The sequence below is a fragment of the Chenopodium album genome, chromosome 17 (genome assembly GCF_948465745.1).
Source record: "Chenopodium album chromosome 17, dcCheAlbu1.1, whole genome shotgun sequence".
NCBI lineage: Eukaryota > Viridiplantae > Streptophyta > Magnoliopsida > Caryophyllales > Amaranthaceae > Chenopodium > Chenopodium album.
This window is the reverse complement of record NC_137850.1, coordinates 24533025-24543169: the sequence shown is the minus strand read 5'-3', so window position 1 is coordinate 24543169 and position 10145 is coordinate 24533025. Positions and strand designations below refer to the sequence as shown.

The following is a 10145-nucleotide window of genomic DNA, read 5'->3' as shown; positions in this document are numbered from 1 at the left end:
AAAAATAACTCAAGAATCCACTAAATATCAAACAAAAATACCAATAATGCCATTCCCCAAAGCTTATTCAACACAAACACACAATATTCCCCCCAAGCTTGAACAAAGCATTGTCCTCAATGCTTAAACTAAGGAAGAAAATGAAACCAACTAAAATATTTTTGTTGTTTTTGTTTTTGTTTTTTTTTTCTCTTTTTTTTTCAAATATTTTTTTACTTTATTCATTGTCCTTGCCTTTTTCAAATTATGGACGGCTTTTTCTTGAAACTTCATTTGATTTCCATAAATTTGCATATTTCTTTACAAGCTCAACTCTAACCAAATCTCAAAGTGCTTCTAGTTTATGATCAACAACTCTAAACTTCAAACCTCACATGCCAATGCTTCACTAACTAAAGGGTTGGTAAACATAGGCCATTAGGTTTGTAATGTGGTTTAAACAAGAGCGGGAAACATAAGGCTCAAATTGGTTAGCAAGTAGGTTTATGAAAAATAGAAAATCAAATTTGTAACAAAACAAAAAGAAGATAAAGAAAAATGAGAAAGGAGTGCCCTTTTCCTCCCCTAGAGTGCTTCGGTCACGATCTTGGGAGCTATAAGTCAAAACAAGGATCAAGACATGCATAGCTAAGGATCCAAATGTGCCACACAACAAAGTGATGAAGGCTAGAACAATGTTACCTCACACGGGATTATAACTAAGCAAATACCAACCAAGGGTGCCAAATCCACTATAGAGAGCAACACCATCTTACCACATACCCGTGAACTAGGACTTCATGGATTCCTAAAAGTTCTTAACCCGGCTACCTTAGCATGTAATATCCTAGAGTCAACCAATGACACTCTCAAATCGTGCACACATTAACCACTTAGGAAGAAAGGCATTCAAGAGTAAACAAATCCAAAAGATATAATGTCCAAAATAAGTACAAACAAAACACATTTTGCTAAATTTGCCTTGAAGTAAACAAAAATCTTTTTGGATTTTCAAAAAGCATGAAAAACTTGGAAATGCGTATACTCAATGCATGACATATATGAATCAACATCCCACCAAACATGATAGAATACCCTCCCCCAAGCTTGAATGAGGCAACATACTCAAACATAGACCAAATAATCCATGGGAGGGGAAAAGGAAGAGATAAAACCACAAACCGACACATGTCCAACAAGGCATCAACCATTAGAGAAAGAGCAAGGAAAGATGTTACCGGATATTAGGTGGGTGTAAATACCCGCAAATGACCCAAATAAACCTTTCAAGACTAAATCCCTCTAGTATCGAATCTCGCCCTCCATGTGCTAGCAATTGCGGTGCCAATCTTCTTTGATTCTTGATCCAAATCAATGCACCAAAGTATACCAAGTCATGTACCTAGCAAAAGGCACACAAACATTTCCATGAGAGAAAATCTATTCTAAAAAGAAAAGAAAATGAAAGCAATAAAACACGGGTTACTTCCCGAGAAAGGCTTGCTTAACGTCCAAGCACGACCAAACTAGTAAATAACCCGACAAAGAACGCAAAAGCTTGTCATATGCACCGGAAAACATATCAAGAAATAGAGCATACGCGATGCTCATATGACAAGCAAACATAAAGTACAAGGAGACTTTATGTTTGAGAAAAGGGGGAAAAGAAATAGTAAAAGAATCAAAAGAAAAATCAATAAAATAAGAAGAAAAAGAAAGATAGGGAGGCAAACTATCCTCACAAAAATATTTTTGGTTGGCATTATAACTCTTTTCCTCATCAACAATAAAAGAGTTGGGGGCTTCGGAAGCATGAATAGGAAAAGGATTCCTAAGCGGTTCTTTGAGAAAAGAAGGGAGGAACATAGGATAGTAGGGGATATGGTTAAACCTTTGGGAGAAAGGTGTATGAGAAAGGGGAAAAGGGGTAGCTATTCCCTCACCACAAGGTCTCACATCACTAATGAGGGCATGGAAATCAATCATGGAATCCTCAAATGAAGAACCCTCACGATCTACATCTCCCTCAAGCTCAAAAACTCCAAGGGAATCAACCTTATCCTCCTTTTCACCACAATAGACAACTTTTCCTTCAACTATCTCAAAACCCAAGGTCCCAAAATCATGCATGAATGGAGGTAGATTCATCTCAAACTCATCTAAGTCCCAAGAAGCGTTCTCGATGAAATCATCCAATAATCTATAAGTCCTCATATGACTCTCGAAAAATATGTGGGACATTACCTCAAAAGAGTCTATATACTCGTAGATTGAAGGGTCACAAACATACACTTGAGACTCATCAAGATGGGAAAGAGGATTAGGATTTTCAAAATCAACACTCTCTTCATTCTCTACTCCTTCACCATCACTCGAATGCTCTCTAATGGGATTCTCACTCATATGGGGAAGAGAAGAAGAAGGAAGGGCATTTTCTTGAGAGTTGGCTAATTGGAGAATTTGGCTCTCAAGCATCTTCATTCTAGCTTCCACCTCCCTATTCTCAACTTCCCTCTCCCTATTCTCAACTTCCCTCATCTCGTTATACCTCTCCATCATCTCCATTATCTTCATTATCTTCTCTTCCTTCAAATTTTCCATAGAATTACCCTCATAAAAGGATTCATTAGGAGCATAAGGGAAATCATTTGGAGCCATGTAAAAACAAGAAGATGAGGAGGGAGGATCATTCACATTATATACATGAGCATCATCATATTGGGGAAAGGGGGCATAATCAAGCAAATGAGATTCATCATCAACAATAGGAGAAAAAGAGTTGAAATCACTTGTACTAGGTTCACATATAGGATCACAAGACAAATCATGGGGATTCATGCCACCAATAAAACTATTATCACATTGAGAATCAAAATTAGCAACATTACATGCCCTATTGCGTACATCCTTAGCGAACCGTACAAAAAAGCTCCAAGCACTATGAACCGTTAATGCTTGAAATTCACCATTAAACCTACTTTCAACTTCATATTTCGTTTGTTCATTCATGCCATAATAACAAATCTCACAAGCTTCACAAGGATTACAACCACTATAGTTCAAAAACTCTACAAGTCTTTGGAAATAGACATAAAAAGGCTCACCATCATATTGAGGAAAAGAAAAACGTGCCATTTTTCAACAACAAAAACAAAACAAAGAGAATAAAAATAAATCAAAGGAAAAATATATACAATGGACTAGTCTCAATAAGATAACACAACGGTAATGGAAGCCGTTCCCTGGCAACGGCGCCAATTTGACAAGGGAATAAACGCGTCGTCAATTGTCTATCCCTAGATCAAATACAATTTATACAACCTAAACAAACCTAATACGAGTATAAGGCAAGCATAGGGGTCGAACCACAGAGAACGGTTAAACACCACCAAATGTTATCAACAATTAAGCTAGTCCGGAATAGGAGATAAATAAACTAAAGTCTAAATATGCTAAAACAAGAAATAAAACATTAAGGGAAATGGTTTAGGTATAACATTCACTTGAACATAAACAAAAGCATAGAAGTTGAATTAATTATGAACTAAACATGCTCAAATATCGATATAAAAGAGTCCAATCTAGCCGCCTTCCGGGGTCAATTGGCTTCTCCTAACATAGCCTCTATGCTTCCACATTAGAACCATATACTAGGAGGTACTATCAAATAACAATCGATAATAATGAACCTTAACTAAGTCAACTTCCGTTCCTTGTTAGCAAAGATTCACCTTTAATCAACCAACAATGTGCACTTGCAAGAAGACTAAAGAATATCAAGCATATAAAGACTTTAATCACAAATAAATCAACTCTAAACCTAGAACATGCTCAAAATCCAACTACACCACAACCATCCCCTTAATGGGGAAATTACTCACTAATCATGATAATAACAAGATTAATTAACAAATAACCAAGAATCAACATGATTAACAAGTAATACCAACAACTAAAACAATAATAAAAATAAAGCAATAAAAATAGAGGAGAGAGAGTTAGAGATTCTCATTGATTGAAGATGTAAATCAATAGAAAAGATGATCAATTTCTTCTTCAAAATCCAAGTTCAACAATGGTGAAACCCTCACTTTCTCTCTCTAAACTACCCTAATCCTAAGTAAACCTAGAGAGAGAAGCTCTCCTAAAACTAATTAGAGAGAAGAAAATAGCTAAAATTGTTCTCCTTCTAATTACCCCAAAAATGGGTATTTATACTAACTTCATAAAACTAGGAAAAATAGAAAGATAAAAGAAGAAAATAAATAAAGAAAGAAAAGGAAGTAAAAAGAAAATAAAAGAGAAAAGAAATAAAAGAGAAAAGAAAAAAAAGAAAAGGAAAATAGAAAAAGGGAATAAAAATGAAATAAAATTAAAAGAAAATAAAAATCCACAAATCCCCCAAAACCATCAGACGATTTTCTTTCTCTCTCTTCGACTTAGCTGCTCAATTCTCCATTGAAGTGCATCACTATCCATCACCGTTCGATCATAGCAATTCATCATCGAATCACAACCATTCAACATCATTGCATATCATTGAGCATCAATCAAGGTTGTTGATCTTCATTAATAATCACGTGCAAAGCTCGTGATGTGGTTCAAATTGAACCCCGATTTACGCGCCCGCGAAGACACCGCGCAGAGGTCGCGCAAACTTACTGCCTCAACTCTTAATTTCGACTCCAGTTGTGCGCCTTCTGACAGGGCTGCGCGGCCGCGAAGCTCCAATAAAATTGGGGCTAAATTGAGGTGTTGAGCAGAGGGCTGCGTGGTGTTGGTTGACGCTCGTTGCTGTTGTTGTTGTTATTGGTGGTTGTGGGGTGGAGTTGCGTGGTGGTTTTGTGGCGGTGGTTGGTGCTGGTGTGTGTGGTGTTGCTGCTGATTGTGGCTGGTGTAGGTGGCAGATTTAGGCTGGTGCGAAGGTGGTAATTGGTGGTGGCAGGTGCTGGTGGTTTCGGTGATGATTGGAGGTGGAAGCTGCGGCTGGGAGCAGGGGAAATAAAAGGTGTGGTGGTTGGTTAGTGCTGGCGGGATTGGTGTTGTTTTTGTTGATGTTGGTGATGGTGTGACTTGTGAGTGAGAAGCTGGAAGCAGGGGAAGAAGGAGAGTTGGTGTGTGTGTGGTGTAGGATAAGGTGATGGTGTGGTGAAGGTTTAGCTGGCAGCTGGGGTATTGGTTAGGGGCAGCTGCTTGCTTGTGAGCTTGTGCCTCGAACCTTGGACTCGGACCTTGAACCCGAACCTCCGACCTCCGAGCACGATCCTACACAACCAAATAAACATAAGGGAGAATCGGGACAAAGAATAAAATAAATAAAATAGAAATAAATAAAATGAAAATAGAAAATGGACGAAATAAAATAAAACCAAGACAAATAAAATAAAATAAATAAAATAAAATAAAATAAAATAGGAAAATAGACTAAAACTAATAAAATAAAGAAAATAAACTAAAACACACCAAAATTACCAAAATAAACTAGAGACTTTATTAAAGAGAAAACAAGAGAATAAAAGGAAAAATAAGGGAAAATAAACACGAAAATAACTCTAATACTACTCCCTAGGAGTGACATAAATGTCACTTATCACCTGGAGGTTCTTTTTGAACATCCTCACAGATTTCTTTTCAGTAGGAACTTCTACCATCCTAGCAGAAGTTTCTCTCCACTTGTTGAAGAAGGAAGTGAATCCTTTGTTCTCTTTTTAGAGGAGTCTGATACTGAACGACAAGTTCCCGGCCGAATGAGGAAATGGAGGAGGACACTGCCGGCATTAGCCAGCAGGCCCCTAACTTGGACAATAGCTCTAATGATGACTCTGATTCATCATCTTCTGACAACGCCTCCATTAACTCGGAGGAGGCGCGCTCAAAATTAGACGTTGCTAGAGAGTCCCAGTCAGCGGACAGGGGAGAAGGATGGGCATAGCCGTCTGCTTCGCGCCGGCTGAAACGTGCTCCTTATTATTTGCATTTTCGCAAAGGCAGGCGGAAGAAAATGATGGAGGACTTTGCGAAGTTCATTTCCAGCCATGTCATGGGACATGTATTTCTTCTTTCTATGTCTTACGCTAAGGATAAATTCGTCTAGCCAGAGAAGGCCAGCTACGACGACCAATGTTTTGGCTGCTATGAGGTGGCCATTCTAGCTAGTCTTCGCTTCCCTCTCCATCCGACTGTGGAGAGAATTCTAGAGGGATATTAACTAGGTATCTGGCAACTAGCCCCCAACTCTTGGGTCAACATCCTAGGCTACATTGCTGCCTGTGAAATGTTGGAGGTGGATCCCTTCTTTGAGGCATTCGCTCATATGCATTGTTTGAGCAAAACCCCCCAATCCAACGGAGCCGGATGGTACACCCTTATTATCCATAAGGGTTTTATAATGACGGTGGGGAAGGAGAACAAATGGAAGGACTGGAGGACAAAATTCTACATAGTCTCCTCCTCCGACCGCCTGCACTATAAGAGATACAACCGGTGGAACCGAAACCGTCCTCTCCTCGCTAGGAAGAAAGCCTTGCCGCCTGTCCCAAGGAAGGTGCAGGAGGAGATACTGGATCGAGGCCTACTCACCCCGGAAAGCTACATTCCCCATCATGAGTGGCTATTTGACGGGACGTTTTTGGCCACTTGCGGTCTTAGTACTGAGAGGCCGAGAGGTAGTAGGCCGCTTGGCTTTGTTTTACTTTGCTGATCTTGATTCTTTATTTAGTTTTTAACTCTTAATTTTTGTGTAGACAAAGCAATGGAGAAGCTCTTGTCCACCAAGAAGCTGGCTTCACATTCTGCAGTGTATTACCGTTCGTCCATCTTGGGCAAACGGACTAACGAGGAGCAGCCGTCAGGCGGAGCCCTTAAGGTGAGGAACTTTCCCACTATACTTGGATTGAGTTTTATTGAGATCACCGGTATACTAACTTGTGCATTCCATGTAGGGTGGTTCGTGAAAACCTTCTCCCTCCAAACAGCCAGACCCAAAGCTTCAAAAGTAGTCGGGTGGTGATGTTGGCACTTCTGGGAAGCTCAAGAATCACATAGCCCATAAGCATGGGAAAACTCATGACGGCTCCACCCCCAACAGGACGACCTTGAAGCCGGATGCCCCTAGGGTATCAAAGAGTGGCAAGCCACTCAATGCTATTGTCGGCTTAGTAGCAGGCGGAAGCAAAGCCACACAGGAGGAGGAGGCGGAAGGTATCATCACTTTAACCATTTTTTAGTATGGTAGGAATAATAGTCACTAAAAGGTTTTTTAATTCATGTTTGTTTGATCTGGAAGAGGTTCCGCAGAGGCCGACTGTCCTACAGATGGCCAAACAGATGCTCAGGGCGCTTGATCCTGAAGACAAGGCGTCTGTCCGAGGAGTCGGCTCCCTCAACCTCGACGCCATCTTGGCGCTTCATTGTGTGGTAGGATACTTGTGATTTTTATCCTGAATAATGAGTATAGCCGCTTCATACTGACCATTCTCACTGTTGGCCGAATGCAAGCTATGCTGTGCATGAACGGGCTTAAAAGGCAAATCCTCGACAAGTCCAAATAGGTAACGACTGCTAAAGCTCGGGCCGTTATGAGTGTCATTTATGGAACTCATTTGTTCTCTTTTAGGGTTATTTTAGATTGCTTTTATAGCTCTTTTCATTCCTTTTTCCTTAGTTTTGCTCTTTATTTCTTTAGTTGATTTTCCATTTTCGTACATTTCTTTGTTTATTTTGTCTTTTTCCTTTTTATTTGATTGTTTTATTTCATTTTCATGCTAAGATCGTTCTCCAAGGATTCCTGAGTTTTCTTCCCGGGTTTTGCATTGATTGGGATGCTTAATGTCTTCCATTTGAAGCCCAAGTATGGAGATGTGCAAGTTCCAAGTTTCTTTAGGTCGTGCATTCAAGCCGCGGGGGCACCAATTTTGGTGTTGAACCCACCATTAAGGTGTTTAGAATCTGCCATGGTCGTGTTCCTCAAGCACACCAAGTGGAGCTCACGAGGAGCGTCAAGTTGAAGGGGAAGAGAGCTGCCCTGCTCTCAAGTGCGGGGCACGCGCGACAATGGCGCGGCCGCGTAGTGTGGTGGCGCGGTCGCGCCATGCCGCGCCTGTTGCTTCCCCTATTCCATACCCTCTTTTGCGCGGTTGCGCATCTTCTGTAAGATGGATGCGCCTGTACGGGTCTATTTTGGACGATGTATCCAACTTCTCTTTGTTAGATTTACTATATATAGATATTTCTTCTATTTTTAGAGAGAGAATGGATTAGGGAATTAACTATAGAATTTGGAGATTAGACATTTTCATTAGAGAAGAATTTTAGAGAAAGAAACTCATGGTTGATGATTGATGACTGATTCTAAGCACATTTCCTTTGATTTGATCAAAGTTTGTAAGGATTTCTTTTACTTTAATGCAATCTTTAGATTTTGATTTCAATTGTTTTGTTGTTTGTTCAAGTTTATTGATTAGTTGATTGAATTTGTTTGATTGAAATGATGATGATGAATTTTTTGATTTGCTTATTTTTTATTTCGATTTATTCCATTGATAGTGAGTAGTTTACTTCCTTGGGATGCGGTAAAGCATGTTTGCGTGATGGATCATATCTAATTGGGGGATTTTGATTAATTTAGCATTGTGATTAAATTGGTTGGTTGATTTGTGCATGTGCGTGATTAGTTAAAGTGTAGCTAACTTTAATTATCATACTAGATTGCATTGTGTGCCTACATTGATACGGACCATTGATTTGTAGCTTGCATTTGTCGATTGAGCTTGGTTAGTGACGTTCCTAGTTAGAATCTTTCGTAGTTGGCGCTAGCTAGACCTCTAGGAGATAGCTTGTTGAGCTCTTTTGATTGCATTGTCCATTTTCACTCGCAATACTCGATTTAATCAATCTCCAATCCGATTAGTGTGTGTGCATTGCAAATACATGTAGATCCTAAATCCCTAGTGTCTTGATATATTTATTTACTTTGTTTGATTAGTTGAATTAGATAACCTACACTACCATTTTACCTTTTGAAGTAGCTTGACATTGGCTGTAGCAAGCTTCCCCCCCATTCCTAGTGGTTCGACCCGAGCTTGCCCTATTACTAGGTGTAGGTTTGGTTATAAATTTAATTTGATTGGAGGAATTTTAGTTTCCAACGACCTAGAATCCACCCTCCATCAAAACGGCGCCGTTGCCGGGGTGTGGCATAGTTGTTTGTTATTGTTGTTGAGTCTATTTCATTTCATTTCAAAAATATTAAAATATTTTTCTCTTTTAGGCTACACTTGTAGCCGTGCTACTAATTGTTTCTTTGAGATTGTATGCATAGGATAAGAGGAAGGACTTAAGTACCTTATGATCCGGAAATTGAGAGGACAATTGCAAGGATAAGAGTTGCTAGACGTTCTTTGAGTTCTAGCCCTTAAAGTGAAGAAGAACCACAACAAAAAGAACAAGCAAGCATGGGAGAAAATCTAAGGGTTTCTTTGAAGGAGTTAGGAACTCCCGGTGCATATAGATTTGAGAGTGGTATTGCTCCACCTACAACACCGGGAAAATGACTTTGAAATAAGGCCGGAAACGATCACCTTGATAGAAAGGCGAAAATTTAGTGGGGCCAAGCATGAAAGTCCACTCAATAATCTCAAGGAGTTCAAAAAGTATTACAACACTATCAAAGTGAATGGAATTTCCCAAGAATTCATCCGCCTCAAGCTTTTTCCCTTTTCCCTCATAGAGCTTACCTTAGAATGGCTAGACAAGGAGGTCAAGCTGAATTCTCTAAGGACATGGGACGAAGTAACCAAGGAATTTTTATCCCATTTCTATCCACAAAAGAAAACGACGGAGGCTAGAGCTTTAATTCAAGGTTTCATGCAAAAGCCTAGTGAAATTCTCTATGAAGCATGGGAGAGGTACAAGGAGTATCAAAGAGAATGTCCTCACCACGGAAATCCTACATACCAAATTATTCAAATCTTCTATGGTGGCTGTAGTCCTCAAGGAAAGTCATGTCTAGATGGAGGAGCCGGAGGTCCCATTATGAATAAAATGGAGGAGGAAGTGGTAGACATAATTGAAGACGTAGTGAGGTACTATAGAGCTTGGAAAGATGGAGAAAGGGAGTCAACTAGCAAGAGTAGCTCTTCGGTGTACTCGATTGATCATCTAAATGC

General features: G+C 39.7%; 1 non-coding gene across 1 annotated transcript; it reads right to left on the bottom strand.

The window, feature by feature from the left end:
- Positions 1-9817: 9817 nt before the first annotated feature.
- On the bottom strand, positions 9818-9923 carry LOC145590280 (small nucleolar RNA R71). The gene has a single exon (XR_014101916.1). It is a non-coding gene; the product is annotated as a small nucleolar RNA R71 (small nucleolar RNA).
- Between the last annotated feature and the right edge of the window lie 222 nt (positions 9924-10145).